This window comes from Lissotriton helveticus, chromosome 6, assembly GCF_964261635.1.
Source record: "Lissotriton helveticus chromosome 6, aLisHel1.1, whole genome shotgun sequence".
Classification (NCBI taxonomy): Eukaryota; Metazoa; Chordata; class Amphibia; order Caudata; family Salamandridae; genus Lissotriton; species Lissotriton helveticus.
In genome coordinates this window covers 588,966,439-588,986,948 of record NC_136067.1, presented here as the reverse complement: position 1 = coordinate 588,986,948, position 20,510 = coordinate 588,966,439, and positions in this window count along the sequence as shown.

Genomic DNA, 20,510 nt, shown 5'->3' with positions numbered 1-20,510 from the left:
CTACCTATACTGCTCAGTGGTTAAGCCAAACCCATCTATCAGAGCACTTTTCAGGACATAGTAGTTGTCAGCAGCCTGTTCATTAACTGTCAGGAGCTTGTCTCTTCCTTTATCTGAAAAGGAGAGCCATACGATTGCTGCCCACTAACTCTGGGGTACTTGCTGTACTCTGCAGGCCCCCTCCAAAGATGTCATCCCCACTCTTGTATGGAGGGACAATCTTACTTAGGTTTTTATGGTCACAAGACCTTTCCCTATATCTAGGAATTATGCTGCCACCAGTGGACTCTAGTCCACACACTTTTCTCTCTCTCTCAAGAGCCAGGGTCTCTTTTGCAAGCGCAACTTCTTGCCTCTTGATTCTAAGCTTGGATTCCCTCATCCTAGCCTTATGCTCTCTTCTCTGGGGTGAAGACATTCTTGCCAGAGCTGAGGCATGGGACCTGTACTGAGATATCGGAGTGGTTGGAGTCACTGGAAAGTGACCTTCTCTTTCTGTGCTCAATGTTAGGCCTACTTGGGGGTCTGGATTGGATTCTTCCACTCTCAGTCCCATGCAGGTCTAGGTTAACCTGGTTCAGTACCCTGACTTCTACCTGGTTATCATCCACATGATCATCAGTGCCCCCTTGATTTTCATCAGTGGGGTCTTCTGTTGAGGGATGGCCCCCCTCTGTACTGCCTAGGGTTAGATGCCTTTTCTACATCATACTCCACTAAAATGTCTACTACGTGGTTAAAGGTTGGACTTTGTCCTTGTCTCAGCTTTCTAACTGTACACAGGCTTCTCAATTCATGAAAATTAAATGTGTCATATTTAGAAGGGATCCTAGGAGGGTCCACTTCAGGCAGAGGCCCACTAGGCCCTGCATCCAAGGACATTTTCTAGTGAGGCGTGGTGTGTGCACCTACCTACACTAAATGTTATCTACTAGAACCTCTCTAGGAGCTGTAGTCAGGGTGTGCTAAGCCCTTCCACCTACAACTGCTAAGTTCAGTAGAACTTAAAGTATTATAAGAACTTGATTTATATGTACCTACAGGTACCTTAATGTGATCTTTCAAATGATATCTTAAGATTAAATGGTAAAACAACAGCAAGCTCTTATCCCACCCGCTGCACACCAATGTCAGAAGTTAGCCAGGCATATGATTTCCACTATTCTAGTGGGCACCTTGCACCAGTCTAAAAGACCCTTATTGATGGAGGTTGTAAAGTCAACCTTATAGACAAGCTATCCTAGTGGTAGCATGAACCAGCAGTCATAGGCTAAGACTTCAGAGAGCATGTGAAGCAAGCTGTTTTACCAATTATAATCCCTTGACTACCAAATGAAAGGACACCACACAAGGTATAGATTAAATATATATGTATTTATTTCTAACACAACCCCTCTGCACTCTTTATGAGGTCAGAGATCGAAGTACATCACAAGTTACTCAATTAGCATACGATAAGTTGCACAAATACAGTTATGCCCTAGGGGCCTCACAAACCATGTACTAAGTAAGTGGCATAAAAACACGATAGAAACAGTGAGTAGGCCTAGGGAATCGCTGGGGCTACACTAAACAACCAAAGGTTAAGAAGTAGGAGGCCCACAGGAGACGCTTGCAGTGTCTAAACACAGTCGCGAGTTACCATTGACTTATAATGGAGAACGAAGAAGTTACAAAGTTACTGTTTAAAGGCACTTCCAGATGGACTACGACAGAACCCCCTTAGACTAGGACACTTCGAGAGTCAAGACCCACGGGAGCACCGGAGTACTCCTGTTACCTCACCCAGGCAAGCCGGGTGCATAGGTGCCTTTTGGTGTCGGGTTTCGTCGTCGTTTTCTATGGAGATCTGCAAAGAAGTGCTGCAGGCGACCAGAGGAAAAGTGTCCGAGTGGATCCAAGGGTGGATCGAAGATTTGAAGAACCTGAAAGCAGAGGGGACAGAGTCTGGGTCACTAGCCAGTGACCAGGAAGGTACCAGAAAGTAACCAGGCGATGTCACGATGATCTCAGGTGAAGAGGTAAAGCTTGTCTCTGCAGCCACAAGGACCAGGAGGGGTCGACGATGACCAGAAGCTGGATTCGAGCTGTCCCACAAAGGATCTAGTGGACTGCGGTGTCGGTATCTGGACTGGACCCAACAAGCCTTCGTAAACGCAATCCACGCAGGAAGTGAAGATAGACTTCAGGTCAGACCTGCAAGATCTGAGGAGCTTCTCTTTTATAGGGAAACTGGAGCAAGCCTGGAGCAACCTGGAAAGCAATTTGGTTTTAAAGGTTTGTCTTCAGGGGGCTCACTAGCCAATGGGCTAGCAACCGGGAAGACGCATGGAGCTGAAATGCAAGAGCGGGCCCCACGCGGCACTCGTGGAGTGTGGAGGGCTGAGCTTTGGTGCAAATGGTGCTTGGGTCTGGGGCTTCTCGTACCCCAATGCACAACTGTGAGGATACCTCGGTAGTTGAGCTGTTAGCAAAATGCAGGATGTCCAGGGTGTCTGGTCCCACGTCTCTCGTGTCTGCCACAGGTCTCAGCTTTGCTCTGCATGTGGGTCAGAGTCAGAGGAGTCTGGAAGTTCAGTTCCTGTGTCACTGAGTCTTTTGGTTCCAGCGGGAGTGTCGACAAAGCAGACCAGCAAGTTACTGGTGGTGCCTGTTTGCACAGGGTAGTCACTCCTTGACCACAAGGGAGATGTCTTCAGTCTTCTAGTCGAAATAGAATGTCGAAGGTCCAAGAGTTCTGTATCAAAGTTTTGTTCCAGGATAATCTAAAGTCCTGGGGGACACAGCTCCTATACTTATACTAGCAAAAGGGGCTGGATTACCTGCTAGGTCCCTTCTATGGGTGGACCTCGGAAGTGGATGGTTACACCCCTTTCCCTTTGTCCAGTTTCGTGCCAGTGCGGCGCTGGAGTGCCCCAGCAACTGGTTTGAACCGGGCTATGCATGGAGCACCTTGTGTGCCCCAGGCAGTGTCTCAAAAAGCATCTGCTGATGCAGCCCTCCCTGTCCCAATACACATCTGCCTGTCTGGGGAGGTGCTGGCACCTCCCTGGACAGGAAACCTATTGTCCAGGCCTCCCCTGCCGGAGTTTCGTCCAGCAGCAGGAGGTCAGACTCGTGTCTGTGGCAGCAGCATTCATATTGTGATGCTGGGGCTCTGTTTAACTTTAACCGGGTAAGGCAGTAACATACATGTCTTTTCCCTCTAGAAGGGTGGAATGCTACCCCCGCCGCCAGGACTGGCGGAGGGGGGGGGGTAGTATTCCAAAGTGTTTGACACCTTACACAACATGTTTTGATGAAGCCAAACCAAAGTTAGCATTAACCGCGAGGATTATAATGCACTTAAGAGTATATGGTATGGCTATATCATAGAACAGCTATAAGGTGATGGTTCCGATAGCTGCAGAGGGGCTCAGCTCATGCTAGGGCACCCTCTCACATAAAACCAAGCACTCTGCCCTCAGGATTGTCGAGGCCTAATATAGGAGTGACTTATAGGTGCATATGTGTCTATATATATGGGTAGATATAGGCATACTATATCTAAGTAAGGGGTGATTACACCACCGTAGCCAAGCTGAGTAATCAGCCTCTGGTGTCAGTTTGGATGGCCAGCCAGGGGTGGCATAATACATGCTGCAGCCCCTGGATGCTCTTTTGCCCTGGGTACCTATGGTACACTATACAGGGGCTCACAGAGGTGACCCAATACCCAATCAGGTATGTACCTAAAGTACATAGTATACATTTAGAGAGAGAACAGCTGGGCTGTGGGTCTGATTAGCAGGCCCACAGCCACACTAAAGTCAAAAAACCAGAAAATCACAGCAAAAAGTAGGGGTGACCTTAGGAAGCAGACCTCACTCTCCTACATGTGCCATGTGTGGTACTGCCCTTTTCACTTTGTCATCTTCACAGGTTGATGCCCACCAGAAGCAGGAGATCTGGCTGACCATCGCCCGGGCTGTAAGATCAGTGTGGGTCTACAAGCGCCGGATCCGCAACTGCCAGAAGAGGTGGTAGGACCTTCGGGGCTGGACCCGGAGGATCGCAAGGGTCCAGCTGAAGCTGTCGCCTCCTCGTCGTAGGGGGCGGACACCGGACCCTGACCCCCACATGCTCCGGATTCTGGCAGTGGTCTTCCCGGACCTGGATGGGCAACTGAAGGCCGGACAGTAGCAAGGAGGGGGTAAGGAGGGGGTAAGTCCATGCCCAATCTGTGAACTATGTCTGACATGCTATTTGGTAATGTACGTGGGGAACGCGTAGCTACACGCTCCACTTCCAGGTGCACTGCACGTAGGGATTCCAGATCCCGCTTCATTTTAAACCATTCTAACTCTTCTCAATTTATACTGCGTTTTTCACACTTATTTTTCATGCTTTTGTTCTTTCACACATCAAATCCACAAGTTCATCGTCCTGTATTTCAGAAACTTCTCATATTTCCTTGTGCCCTTCCGGACTTCTTTGAAAATAAGATCTTCATACACATAATAGTTCAGAGCAGCAGTCTTTTATTTCATTTCTTTCCGACCCAATGCATTTCGGGCTACATTTTAGCCCTTCGTCAGGGGTAGCTGTAAATGGATATTTTTAAACAATACATTATTCATACATGTAATCAATATCTTATTTAAAGTCATTTTAAAAGGACACTTTTAAATACTAGCAATAACATTCCAAATCAATCAATGCTATTAAATATACAACCAAGGAAACATTGCTACTCTACGCTATACTATACTTGCTAAAACCATGAATCTTGACTTGACCCCTAACCTAATCGTGCACCTCTTGGGAGGTCCTTTTATTGGGCATTCCAAAAGCTTATTCGACACTCCATTTCTTGTATCATTATAGCAATTGCGGTTACATTCAGGGAGTTGTCTTTCTAATCGTATGCATTTCACCTATTTTAACATCGAGTGCAATACTCTTAAATAATCCTTTATGATGTTTCTCTATTACCGTGCCTCACATACCTGCTTATTTTTCGTCATCTCTCTCAGCCCACTGTGCATGCTGCAAATAATTTCTACTTCCACCTGTGTCAGTCTAACGTTTAAATAAGCACAACCTACTACGCCCAACTCCTCCCCACTTAAACTAATTGCCCAATTGAAAACCTAAACTGCATATCCCACAATGCATCCTTATATACATGCCAAGCTACGATTCTAACGCAAAATAATATAACAACACAACTCATGCTTGTAAACAGTGTCCATTTTTTCAATGTATTTGTAATACTTCCATATACGTCTATAGTGAACATCAATAAAGATTGCGGCTCCCAACTTGTTGTTCTACTTCTTGTGGAGTTGCGGCTCATCATCGAACATTTTACGAATTTGCTTTAGTGCGGGTGCAATAACCAGCGATAGGGCTAATTTTTAGTACAATGCATGTAGGTGGTCTGCACACCATTTTCTCCCATTATATCCAATTTTTCTTTCAACCGAAAACTTTTGACAAGTTGCGTGCTACCCAGGATTGTGCAAGCCCAAATACACTCAAGTTCAGTAATGTACGTGGGGAACACGTAGCTACGCGCTCCACTTCCAGGTGCACTGCACGTAGGGATTCCAAGAGGTGCACGATTAGGTTAGGGGTCAAGTCAAGATTCATGGTTTTAGCAAGTATAGTATAGCGTAGAGTAGCAATGTTTCCTTGGTTGTATATTTAATAGCATTGATTGATTTGGAATGTTATTGCTAGTATATAAAAGTGTCCTTTTAAAATGACTTTAAATAAGATATTGATTTCATGTATGAATAATGTATTGTTTAAAAATATCCATTTACAGCTACCCCTGACGAAGGGCTAAAATGTAGCCCGAAATGCATTGGGTCGGAAAGAAATGAAATAAAAGACTGCTGCTCTGAACTATTATGTGTATGAAGATCTTATTTTCAAAGAAGTCCGGAAGGGCACAAGGAAATATGAGAAGTTTCTGAAATACAGGACGATGAACTTGTGGATTTGATGTGTGAAAGAACAAAAGCATGAAAAATAAGTGTGAAAAACGCAGTATAAATTGAGAAGAGTTAGAATGGTTTAAAATGAAGCGGGATCTGGAATCCCTACGTGCAGTGCACCTGGAAGTGGAGCGCGTAGCTACGCGTTCCCCACGTACAATACTGAACTTGAGTGTATTTGGGCTTGCACAATCCTGGGTAGCACGCAACTGGTCAAAAGTTTTCGGTTGAAAGAAAAATTGGATATAATGGGAGAAAATGGTGTGCAGACCACCTACATGCATTATGACATGCTATTTGGCCTGGTGATCCTTCCACATTACATTGGTATTGTAGTCCTGGACTCATGTCCCTCAATTGTGTAATGCACACTCCTCATCTGATCCACAGTTGTGGCCCCTACAGACTGTGACTTTTTTCACTTGGGCACTGTGTCCCTGCAGTCAGCTATGCTTAAGGTTCTGGGCAGCATATGTTACTGGGACTCTGATGTGTGCTTCGTGGGTGGGTCAATTGTTTTCACAATGCCTAATCTCTGACATGTGTTCTGTGTGTGCCTTTAATATGTGTTCCAATTGCTGGTCTGACTCGCCACATGTGTCTGGGGTATTTAAAACACACCCATGTAGCAGGTGAGTCCATTTAATGCCCTCAGGAGTATGTACATCAAGTGTGTCACACTTGCCCAGACACATGCCTACTGTCCAGGCCTACACACTGTTTCAGGTTTACCTGGGCAGTCATGCCTACTCCAGGGCATTAGGAGACTATGTACTCACACTCCTGTGTATCAACCTACTGATTGTGCTTAGTGGAATGTGCCATCAGGTGTCTGACTATATGTCATTGTGGTGTGGCTTCCTTTTTAGGACAACTAGTGTGTCCATAATTTGTAGGGTCAGCAGGATATCTGAGATGTGACTATAGGAGACGATACCTGTGCACTATATAGGTGTGTGATAACTGTGCACAATGCTATTTGCAACTGTGAATTTCAGGCAGCTGTGTTTCATTCGCAGCAGACTGTGAGGTGCTCATGTTCAGGGAGTTGTGTTTGCAGTCACTCTTTTTGTGATATGGGGTCATCATAGTCCAGAATATGTTTTTGGCAGGGGACAGACAAGTGCACTTGTCAGCTGCAGAGTTTGCTTTGGCCATGACCTATGATTGTGACACAGTGCAGACTGTTGTTGTCCGGATGCCCTGTCCCTATGACATGTGACAGTGATGACTGACTTACCATGCATGCCTGTGCCAGGGCACTGAACTTGCTAAGAGGATCCTGCATTGGAGTCAAAGGTGCTCCATGCACCCCATTGTGTCATTGACTATCAGGACATGAGGAAATCATTTTGTGTGGTGCTGCTAGGCATCACAAGCATGTGAACTGAGACTCTGGGCATCCATTCATCCTGACACCTGTACTGAGTGAGTGGCATGAGATGTGATGTGTGTGTATAGTAACAAACTTCTACATGTTCACTTGCATGTCCAACAACTGTGTAGGTGGTGCATGTGTGCACATTGGGGTATTAGCAGCCAACATGCAACAGACATATGGGTGCAAGTCCAGGAGGCAGATGGGTGCCATGGTTGATGGTCAGACAGGCAATTGCCCTATGTAAACCAGTGTGGGCAGTTTGAGCAATGATCAGCTGACGGTGCCATAGCTTGCCCTGTGATGTGCTGTAATCACTGTGTTGTGTGCAGTCAGTGCAGGCGACTAATGTGGGTCTTGTTTTCCTAATTCTATCCAGATACATCCACAGGCACAGGAGGGAACAGCGCCACGGAACAGGATGAGCCGCAGAGCCAGACTGGGCCAGAAACCGAGGAGTTCGAGGGACCCAGTGGCACGGAGGGTGAGGGGAGCCACACTGAGGGGTCCTCAACACCATCCACCTCAGCTGAGGACCACAGCAGCTCAGAGGATGACTCCCTTGTGGGGGCCGGTGTCAGCAGCCAGCAAACCCCAGCTAGTGAGGCTGTTCCCGCCACCACCACTACCACCACCCTCCCATCGGCTCCCATCCCAGAGGTCCGTGGCAGCTCCCGTGTTCGGGAGAATGTCTCCTTCATGCCAGGCACCGCACCCCCTGCCCCTGTGTCCCCTGCTGCCCTGAGTATGGAGTCTGTGGACTTGCTTAAACAGATCCATGTAGGGCAAACACCAATGCTGAGTGTCCTCCATGCACACACCAGTCTGTTGACACAACTGGTGTCGTTCATGGAGGGCATCTCATTGGGCATGTCTGCCCTACAGAGGACCAATCAGTCCAGGGCCTCCTCCCTGATGGCAGCAGTGTCCCTCCTCCAACAGTTCCTCACCCCTTCTGCCTCTGCCCCATCCACAATTTCTAGCACCCTACCTGTCCCAAGCACACACACACCAGCACAGTTACCCAAACACACAGACACGGACAGCACACAAACACCCAAACCAAAGTCCAAACGTGAACGCAAGCAAAGTCAGGGGACTGATACCACACTCACAGGGGATGGTTTGCAAACACACACACAGGCATCCACAACCACTCCGCAGTCCTCCGATCCCTCTCCTTCCAAGAGCCCTTCCCTTGCCTCACCTGCAAACCCATCTCCAAAGAAGCTCTTCATGTGTGACCTTGGCCTCTTCCCCACCGATCCAGCAGATCCAGGGTACAGGGGGAAGAGGAAGTTCCCACACACAGAGGTGAGTGCCCCTAACACCCGGACACCCTCTCCCAGGTGCCGGCAGACTGAGGCCCCCACCCGCAAGTCTCCCCGTACCCAGAAAAGCAAGACCACACCCCCATCCCACAGCTCCACTGCACAGTCTCCTTCCTCCATCCCCCAGGTCAGCACTCCACAGGTTCCCCGCCACACCCTGCCCCAGGTCCCCCACCCACAGATGCTCAGGCCCTCCCCCTTACCACTTGCTCTTCCACCACCACCACCCCAGGTCAGCCTGTTTGTGCAACTGGTGTGGGGACCGTGGCACCCCCCTCTGTCCTGATAACCTGACCTGAACCCCATTCGGCTCCCATGGAGTTAGGCACTCCAGTGGAGTCCACGTCCACCCAGTCTGACTTAGGCCCTGCAGTGGGGACCCAGTCCACTACATTTGACCTGCCCACTGCAGTTGTTCCGGCACCCACCCCATCATACTTGTGCCCCACAGTTGTGACGGCACACACCACGACATGACACCTCCACTGCAGTTGCCAGTGACTCTCCTGCACCCACCACCCCTTCACTGCCTCCTTCTGTTGAGCCCTGATTCTGTCTCTGCGGTGCCTGGCATGCCCCCATGTATGCCCCTCAGAGTGGATGTCCCCTGTCATTCACAGTGCAGGCAAGCAACGGGTGACATGTGTAACTCACACCCAATTTGGACTTTTTCTATGGACTGGACATTGGCCTTTATTTTATTATGGACTTTCAGTTTCAGTTTTCAATTTGCTGAATAAAGCCTTTTTTGTTATCCTTGCGAATTTGATTTTGCTGTACATTATGCTGATGATGTTTGCCTTGACCGGCTTTTATGATGCTGGTTTTCCAATGTTTAATACTGATGTGATGATTTGATGTACTCCTTGTGGTCCATGAGATATGTATCCTGTTCTGTTTGGTATCCATGTCATCCTTTGCAGCTAACTGGGTGTGTTATGATTAAGTAATTTTGCACAGTGATGTCAACATTTCATTTGCATGGTCACATCTGTGGCTTGCACCCATGCACATATGATGTGCTTCCCATTGTCCAATTAGTCTATTTCCCTTACTGTGGGCCCATCTCCACTGGACATGCAAGTGTGGGTATCTTTGGTGTAGGAGTTAACTGTGTCCTCTGTGCAACTAGCTAGACATATGTATTGAATATGTGCAGATTACTTAAGGGACACTACCGTACCCAGGCTGATGTGACTAGTGCCTACATTTGGTGGTACTTGATGGTTGAAAGGACAAGTGTTGTGCTGACATGGCTGTGATCTGCTAGAACTGTTTTGCACAGCTGTACTTCCACAGAAGTTGAGTCCCCTCAAGTTAGTGTGTCGTTCCGTGACATTGCCTGGGCCCATGGTGTGTGTTGTGTGGGCATATCTGTGTGTGTTCCCATCCCTTTTTCTACACAGGCTGTGTTCCCTTGATATGTTTGTGTTGGTGATGCTTGCTGAGTTGTCCTGTGTTCATCACACATCTTTGATTCATGTCTTCCAGATATGTGGGTGCATGAGACACTACTGTTCATTTGTGTGTCATCACTATGATTTGTCAGTTCTGAGTGGTGATGATGTAGTCAGACGCAGATGGTACACAGTCAGGGCTCCCCAGGGCACTTGTTTGTTCGCAATATCATATAGATGTCCATAGGTGGTACCTTTCAGTGATTGAGACATGTGTATGTGTGTGTCACTGCTCCCACCCGTCAGGTTCAGAGGTGCAATGTTGGCAGGTTTCAGCATGTGTGCCTTGTGGTTCTCTTTGGCTTCTGCATTGTCCAGGGACTGTGTCAGGGATTCCAACGGTTACTGGAGATTTGACATCATGGCCATGTACAGCATACTGTACAGTATGTCTGTCATTCACCGTGGTTGTAGACTGTCCTTGTGTGATGTGTATGTGCACCTTATATCCTCCCAACATTACTGTGTTTATCATGGGTGCCTGTGCAATGTTACCAGTCCATGTGGGCTTCACTGATGCAGATTGGTGCAGTTCAGGGTGTGTGGTGTTGAGGGTAGACAAATGTGAATGTTTGCATGGCTGGGCCCCTACCTCCCTTTTGTCCCTGGTTGACGGGCCATGCTGAGTGATTTGTGTTTGTGTAGGTGTGATGTACGTTTGTGGCACAGGACACTTGTCAGAGTTTCCCAGTTTGAACGACATCTCCCTTTGGCATCACAGAGGACCTTTCATGCATGCCTGTGTCACCCCAATTTTTGGTCCCTGGGGCTAGTGCTGTTGTGGGTCTGTCTCATGCTGTTTTAGTTACTGTTTATTCCAGCTTGTTTCACATGTGTCTGTTGGGATCCCTCTCATCTTACAATGCCTGATTGACCACTAAGGGGTGCACAATTGATGGCTTTATTTTGTATGGCACTGTGTCGACATCTGTATCATTGTCTTTCAGCCCCCTTATGTGTTGTGTAGTTGCCTGGGGATACTGAGACACACACAAACACATGTTGTGTGAGATGTGCAGTGTGAGGTTGCCTGTTTGGGTTTGTGCATCAGCACCAGTGCATTGGTATTGCTGTTGTTGGCAATTGTCTGGATGTTGTTTTGGTAATTTTCCCTGCTGTCCCTGTGTGAGTCATATCTCATCATTCTGCACATTGATACCAATTGTTGTGTCCCATTGCTGCCATGGAATGGGATTTTGTTACGTGACACCTACAGTCTACACAGTATGTATTGCTTTGTGTGTCTATTTTCGAGATGTGTGTATGCAATATGATGGTCACTTCTGCTTTTGTGTCATTGTACATTGTATGCAATGTCAGCCCTTATGGGTGTTGCTTGTCTGCACATGGCAGAGAGTAAGGTTTATTTTCACAGCACTGTTTGCCTCACCACATCTCTGTGGGTATGTGACACAACCACTACTTTGCCACAAAAGTGTTTCATGTGTTGAGACCAGGAATCATACATGCTGTTTGGCCTTTACTGCTTTTGCCATGATGACACTTACCTTTAGGTCACTGTGATAATGGGGGGTTTAGCCCCATTACCACAATGCTCAACTTTTGCTGCAGTTTGTAACCACACAATTTACATTGGATCTACACAGTGATGGGGGGTTAGAGCACATCAACACAGTGCTATTGTGATACTTGACTTGTGTAGTCCACACTCTGTTTTTGGTCACACATGTGATGGTAGTTACATTGTATGTTCTAACTCATATTCACTGTTGGGGGTATTTGTCAACAGTACACACTGTTGTCATGATATTAGGGGGGATGTATTTTTCTGACATACCTGATGTTGATGTATGATGGATGTGTGGTGCATCACCCATCCTATGGGTCGGGGTATTGATATTGATAGTCACACAGCCCCCTATGGGTGGGGGTGGCAGTAGTGTTAGCAACATGCCCCTATGAGTGGGGTGGCAGTAGTGGTGGGCAACATGCCCCTATGAGTGGGGGGGCAGTAGTGTTAGGCAACATGCCCCTATGAGTGGGGTGGCAGTAGTGTTAGGCAACATGCCCCAATGAGTGGGGTGGCAGTAGTGTTAGGCAACATGCCCCTGTGAGTGGGGGTGGTAGTAGTGGTGGGCAACATGCCCCTATGAGTGGGGGGCAGTAGTGTTAGGCAACATGCCCCTATGAGTGGGATGGCAGTAGTGTTAGGCAACATGCCCCTATGAGTGAGGTGGCAGTAGTGGTGGGCAACATGCCCCTATGAGTTGGGGGCAGTAGTGCTAGGCAACATGACACATATGGGTGGGGGTGGCAGTAGTGGTGGGCACCATGACACATATGGGTGGGGGTGGCAGTAGTGGTGGGCAACATGCCCCTATGAGGGGGCAGTAGTGTTAGGCAACATGCCCTACGAATTGGGGGCAGTAGTGTTAGGCAACATGCCCCTATGAGTGGGGGGCAGTAGTGTTAGGCAACATGACACACATGGGTGGAGGTGGCAGTAGTGGTGGGCAACATGACACATATGGGTGGGTGTGGCAGTAGTGGTGGGCAACATAACACAAATGGGTGGGGGTGGCAGTAGTGGTGGGCAACATGCCCCTATGAGTGCGGGGGCAGTCGTTTTAGGCAACATGCCCCTATGAGTGGGGGGCAGTAGTGTTAGGCAACATGCCCCTATGAGTGGGGGGGCAGTAGTGTTAGGCAACATGACACATATGGGTGGGGGTAGCAGTAGTGGTAGGCAACATGCCCCTATGAGTGGGAGGCAGTAGTGTTAGGCAACATGACACATATGGGTGGGGGTGGCAGTAGTGGTGGGCAACATGACACATATGGGTGGGTGTGGCAGTAGTGGTGAGCAACATGACACATATGGGTGGGGGTGGCAGTAGTGGTGGGCAACATACCCCTATGAGTGAGGGGCAGTTGTGTTAGGCAAAATGCCCCTATGAGTGGGGGGCAGTAGTGTTAGGCAACATGGCACATATGGGTGGGGGTGGCTTTAGTGGTGGGCAACATGCCTCTATGACTGGGGGGCAGTAGTGTTAGGCAACATGACACATATGGTTGGGGTGGCAGCAGTGGTGGGCAACATGACACATATGGGTGGGTGTGGAAGTAGTGGTGGGCAACATGCCCCTATGAGTGGGGTGGCAGTAGTGTTAGGCAATGTGCCCCTATGAGTGAGCTCGCAGTAGTGTTAGGCAACATGCCCTTATGAGTGGGGTGGCAGTATTGTTAGGCAACATGCCCCTATGAGTGGGGGTGGCAGTAGTGGTGGGCAACATGCCCCTATGAGTGGGGGGCATCAGTGTTAGGCAACATAGCACATATGATTGGGGGCGGCCATAGTGGTGGGCAACATGCCCGTATGAGTGGGGGGGCAGTAGTGATAGCCATGAGAGCCGTATGGAGGCCTTTTGCTACTGGACAGGGTCTGGACCCCCTGGGTGGGTGTGACATTTGGCAGATATGTGACGTTTGTTTGTGTGGTGGGTGTCTGACTTACCGCCTGCGCCGTCCGCATCTGTTCCTGATCCGGTCATAGATGTACAGGACTGGTATGACCTGCGCGATGGGATTCATGATGTGTTCGTCTCGTACCCATTGCTAGCTGGTCCGTCTCGTAGCCGTGTAATGTGTTCTGGCGCGAATCGTACCTAATATGCAGCTTTACCGGATGCTGTGGCGTGCTGTACGTGGCGACCCGTCCGGCTAGTAGGAAGTACGCATCGTACTTGACCGGCCAGAAATTGCAGTGATAATGGTGCAGTGCGACTCGAATTGTGTGTTTACGGATCAGACTGGTATGGAAAATGTGGATGGCGTCAGAGCATACGTGTCAGTCGAGGATTTGCCACTTTTGTGCATCGTACCTCCTCTCCCGGACGGTCCTGCTCCTGGTACGATTTGGCCGTAAGGTAAGGCTACGGACAGCTCTCGGGGAGCTGTCCGACTGAGATCAGAATTGACCCCTAAATATTGCCCTTCCATATATCCATATATCCATGAGTAATCCTTTAAGTATTTACACACAACCTAATAAAATAGAAAACATTCTGTGAAAATTCACATTATTTTATTATACTTATTTATTGACTTCAATGTATGCCTTACATTATTGTATGTATGTTGTATATTTATTTTTTACTTCCATCGAAGGTGACATATATTACACCATGTATGGTGTGCAGGTTTACTGAAGTATTCTTCTTACTGTAGACATTCCAGTGATTGATGGAAACAACATCACAGATGATGCATGTTTGTGTTAAGAATGCAGTACCCGTTCACCATATTATCCGGCATGCTATATGCAGACAATGTAGTGATATGGGGGTGGAACAAACAATACTTGTGGAAGGGGCCCAAACACACTACAGACAGCAGACAGTCGGGTAAGCGCCATACATGATATACAATTAAATAAAACATTTGTTTTATTTATTTCAGTTTGGGATTGTCATGACAAATATTAACTAATGTTAAAAAACTGCCATACACCATAGGTGACTGTTATTATAAACCTATTTTGTGTCTAATATATATTTAGGCTTTCCTGTTTTCAGTTTCTATTATTGGGCAATTCTGGTGGTGTTTTTTCAGTGTTTTCAAGTGATTTCAATACCTTAAAAAAACAGTGCTTATCAGTGGTTACACATTTTTGTGCCGTTAAAAACAACAGAAACAGTGTTTTTCTGGTGTTTATAGAACATTTTCCATTTATTATTCCTTGCTTTTTGCACAGATAGTACATGGTATATAGACAGTGTACATACAGTGTATATGAGGTCCCAACATTTTTTTGCTAATCAAACTTATTGTAGTCACCATACCATACTTCTTCAGTGAGTCTTTGGCCATGTGCGCTGGCTCTTTTCTTCCCATGTAAAAGAAATTCTGTGAAAAGGGCCTCCCAACATTGGCACTTGAGATGGGCAATGCCAAAACAGCCAGTACACAATTTTCTAACTCGGTCCACTGACACAGCTTTCCATACCAATACTGGTGCATTTGAAGATTGCGATTCTCTGGGCAGGTTCTGGAACATTTGTGTTGAACTGGGCACTTATGCCCTCAGAGTTATTGAAACAGTCAATAATAAAGCAGCACTTTTGAAACTACAGCGAAAATGCCCCTTTTTGGAAGGGATCTAGAACTTATACAGAGTACCACAGTGAGGTTTTATGGATTTCAAATTCCATAGTTGGTGAAGGGACATGTTGCAGTGCCAAAGTCACTAAAGGTGTTGCCCAGGCAACTCTCAAGGACATGTTTCACATGTTCACCAATTATGCTGAACACTCGGCAGACAAGGGTGTTTTCAGACTCTGTGTTTTTTTTTATTATGTCCACTACAGCAGTTATGTTTTCCTGTAAAAACCTAAGAATGCAGTAGAGTGTACTTTTTTCACATCATTATCACTATGCGACCAAAGATCCTCCCATTTCTTGCCTTTGGCATCATTATTCAGCAAAAATTCTGTAAACGGTTGCCACATGGATAAATAGCATTCCCAGGCCCTTGGACTGAGAACCATCAGCTAAGTGACACAGTTGGGATGACTCTTTCTTTGATGCCATACAAAGCACAAAAATGAAAAATATATGCATTTTAGTTCCCGCGCATAACAAAACAGTGCTCCAGAATGGACTAAAAAGTCAATAGCATTCTTCATTAACTCTGAAGATTGTAAAGACTTTCAGCATAGCATCTAATAAGAGGCAAGGATCTCTTACAGGGAAGCACTTCAGCTCAGGTATCGATTTTGACAGGTCAAACAACTTTTTCATTTACGTAGCTGAATCACTGCAAACACAAGCAATATCACTCCAATCTTTGTTGAACTTGGAAAGAACCTATTTGCAGCAGCATTCCAAGTGACACTGCATTCCATGTTTTCCAAAAGTCTGGTGTCATGTTTTCACCACTATTCCAGATGCTTGGTGATAGCACTCTTTTCACATCTACTTGTCACTATACCTTGCATTTAATGTTTAAAGCTTGAGGTGTTGGTCAATCACCTACAATCAATACTGACTCACTAGAAACTGGGGGCTATGTATCAATGGTCTTTACCCATTCTCTGTGGGTAAATATGATGGCAAATATTGGGAAAGATTTATATGAAACCAGCCATTTTACCTATCAGTGAAAGAATCAAACACAGCCAAAACATCAAAAATGATTTTTGTACTTCCTGATTCTCTACAGTTTATAAAATAATTAAACAAGACCTAAAACATGCTTCTAAACCCTGCAACTTTAGACCAAAGACCACAAAATTGAAAAAAGCAAAAGGAAGAAGAAACAATATTTTAGTGGCATCACTAAACAAAACTGAAGCAGCATAATGTTAGCCCAGTCTTTCTTGCTGCTTGCTTGTAAAACACAGCTACATTATATTGGCCCCGTCAGGAAGGAAAACAATTATGGCATTTAGCTTGTATGTTGTAGAGGTGTTTTTTCAGTGTTTATATGTTTACACTGGTGAGGGCGATTTCCCTTTCGGTGGGGTTTTATCAGTTAGTATAGGTTTAAACCTAAAACCGGACAGCCTATATATATTATAATCTAAGATCATTGAAAATTGTCATGTAATGTTGAGCATTTGTGTCTTTAACACGAATGATCTGTGTTGCTAAGACTGAAATTACTCTTAAAACTGTTAAAAACATAGAACTGTGGGCAACCTGTTAAGCTTTTCTGCATTAAGTTGAATGTGTGCTTAATACATTGATTACCAACAATATTTACATGTTTCTGACATCATTTAGTTTAGGTATTACATTAATCGCCTTAGTAATTTGACATTAGTTTACTACATTATCAGTAAGGAATTACAAAATATTTCCCATTTAAAAATGTACAAATCTTTTCACATTTAGGTTTTTACTGTTACCAAACCAAACATATTGAATTGTTTAGGACATTCGGGCACACCCTTTGGCAAGTGGAAATTGTGTGTTAAACCATGCCTAATGCTGTTACATTGAAAACAATTGCATACATAGGGGGTGATTCCGATCTGGGTTGGAAAGCTCTCCAACCGAACCGGATCTGGAGTGTTTTCCGACCGAGCCGGAGTCGTGCAGTACGACCGAGCGAGTATGATGTAGCCGTATGCTGCCAGACTCAATTTGGGCGGACTCCTGTAGAAGTCAATGAGAGCCGGTCGTACGACACATACATGGGCTCCCATTGACTGAATGGGTACGTCTCGCACAAGGGCCCCCCCTAAAGTGGGTACGTGTCGGTGCCATCCGCACCGTACATGCCTGTTTTGGGTAGACCCTTGGGTCGCCCCCTGTGTTTGAGTCATAGGTGTGCGGGTGACAGGGGGTCCGACGAGGACTCCCAAAGGCAACTTCCTGAACGTTTTGCTAGCCCAACACTCCAGCTCGCACCAGCTGTCCAATGCGTGCATTGTACTGGCTCGGTTGTAAATCGCATCCATTGCACGCCACGGTTAGCTTACGGCCGAAACGTACAGAGCGGTTCGGACCCGGAAACGACTCGGTTGGTGAATTTCACTTAGCTTGCATCGTACTTGCTCGCTCTTACAGCTGTACGAGTCGGGTGGAAAACACGCGTACGTCTCGTAGTTTTTCCGGCCGGATCGTGTTCGGTGCCCTTCCGACCCAGATATAAATCAGCCCCATAGTGTCAATAACCCTTTAATGGTTAAAGATGAATGGTTTTTCCATGACTTATATGTTATGCCAATATCTGGGGCAAGGGAATCGTTAAATATTGTGGTTACTTTCAAAATGTATTTTAATAACTTGAAAGTGTATTTTGAAATTTTAGAGTCAAATTTGCTTTGCCAAGAATCTCTAAATATTTTAATTTGTTTGCTGCCTAACTCCGTACTCAGAAATATAAAATCCACAGAAATTCTTCTGATTACCTTATCAAGGACAAGTTCTACACTTGCATTAATTACCTTACATTAACCACAGTTACATTGGTATCACTTCCCGCTAAGAGCAAGAGCATCCATATTCTTTTCCCAACTAATCAACCAGTGGTCAGGCAATTAGCTCTATTCACAAAAAACAAATGTTTGTTTTAATTAGGTGAATGCGATTTTACACTAAAAAACATTGAAGTTCACCAGCAATGGTTAACCAAAGTAACTATAACTTGTGGACTTGCTATGCACAGTGATGACATTAATGATGCCATTTTTGACCTCTTCAGTGATGTTTTCAATGATGACATAGAACATGTAAAGAGTGATCTAATATGTGATATAATAAGCAGTGTATGGGAAGTGTGCAAGTCATAGTTACTTCAGTTAACTGTAGCTGGTGAATTTCAGTGGTTCTTTGAGTTTATATTGGTATTTTTTAACTGACATTTTCAGATAATTATAATGTCACTTTAAACTTTGTTTTTTCCAGTTACTTCCTAAGGTTTTTTTTTCTGTAAAGTATTACCATGCCTCACTATAATGTCATTTTAACCTTTTAGTTAAAAAAAAAAATTCTACTTTTTTTAACATGAAGTAAGATTTTATTACCATACCTAACCATCCCAAACTCTACGGCCCTTGGCTTTGGCCATGTACAGTGGGGGGTTTGGCACAGGGACTGGCCTGTGACCCAACCTTAAGCCCAACCTCATGTGGGCACACAGCCCCCGGTGCGCACTGCATTCGGCCATGCAGGCGTGAGGTTGGGTGTTTAACACCCTGTGGGTGACTAACACCCGCCACACATTGCCTTGAGCTGTGGCACATGGCGTGGCTGTGTGCCTAATCCCCCACACCTGATGGTGCAGTTACATGCAAATTAGTCTGTCCCTGGCCCAATCCCCCACAAGCAGCCATCCTCCTATTGTTCACCAACTTTCACAGTCGCGCAACACCAACAGACACTTACCCAACTTTTTTCTGTCTTTTTTTTGTGGTGCACAGTAATTTTGCTACACTTTCACAAATGTTTGCAAGGGGCTTGCTGAATACCCCAAGAGTACCATGAATTCAGGGCGATGTGAAAAAAATGATTTTTTGCACTTTGACCCAATTGATGCCCTTACCTCGTCCTCTTTCATGTTGTTTATTTTAATTGTCAGGATACAGGGAGCGCGTCCCCGAGTCCTAAAATGACTGCTGCAACATATTTCTTCTTTTTGCAGCCAGCCAATCACAGTGCTCTGTCTAACGGTACAGGGCCCTGTCCCATGGGGCTAGACAATCAGAATGTTTTAATTGTTATTTTACCCTTGGTACTCCCTTACTCCTTCCCCATTCCCTCAAGAGTACAGTGAATACGTGATGATGCGAAAAAACCATGTTTCGCATTTTGACCCCATAGAAGGTTACTCGATGACCCCATCGTCCGACAACGCTCCTTATATGTTGTTTTATTTGACTATTTAGGGCACCTGGACCGAATCCCTGAGTCCAAAAATGGTGACCACAACATTTCTCTTCATGTTGCAGCCAGCCAATCTAAGCATTCTGTCTCACAGGACTAGTCTCACTCCTGCGGATCGAGCCAATCAGAGAGCTTCTTTTGTTGCTTTTTTCCCTTGGTGTACTCACACTCTCTGGGTAAAAAGCTAGCTTTCTGCCAAATCTGGGGTAATTCCGTTCAGCCTTTTTGACTGTAGCATCATCTAAGTTGCAATGGGAAATTGAATGGGGAAAACATATTTTGGGACCCCCCTTTTATATACAAAACTTTTCAGGATGAAGCGTAGATGGTTAAAAAAAAACATGTGTTAAGCTTCCTGAAGATTCGTCAAATTGGGCCAAAGTTATTAGCATGGGTGGGTGTAACTCACATAATTCTGTGTACTGTAATCAAGTGGAATTACCCGAAAAATCTGTGCGATTATGTGGAATTACACAAGAACAGCAATTCTGCATTTAGTGCTATTTTCTTTGCGCACAAATGTCCCCTCATGTCCAAACTAGATGCAAGGATGCATTTTGCACTATGAAATAGCGCTAAATGCAACAGAACAATTGGAGTAGGATTTTCCCCCAACATACTTCTGACATTTAGTGCTAGTAAGATTTTAGCGCAAAATGCACCCTAGCATCCAAAATGGACGTGAAGATGCATTTTGCACTAAGAAATAGTGCTACATGCAACAGAACATGAATAGCAAGAGGGAGCAGCTGCTCATGCTTGGTAAATGTACTCTCATGATAGGATTTCCCCCTCCCGAATTACTCTCAATTACAGGAGTGGGTGTAATCACCTTATCAGTAATTCTGCATGAAAGAATAACACAGAAATACTGAAATGACTGATTACTCCAGGATAATTGTAATTCCACCCAGGCCTACTTAGTAGCAAAACAAAAAAACTTTTTCCTATAGAAACTCTTTCCTAAATATAAAGACACAGTGACTGCCACTGTGAAATATATGTATCA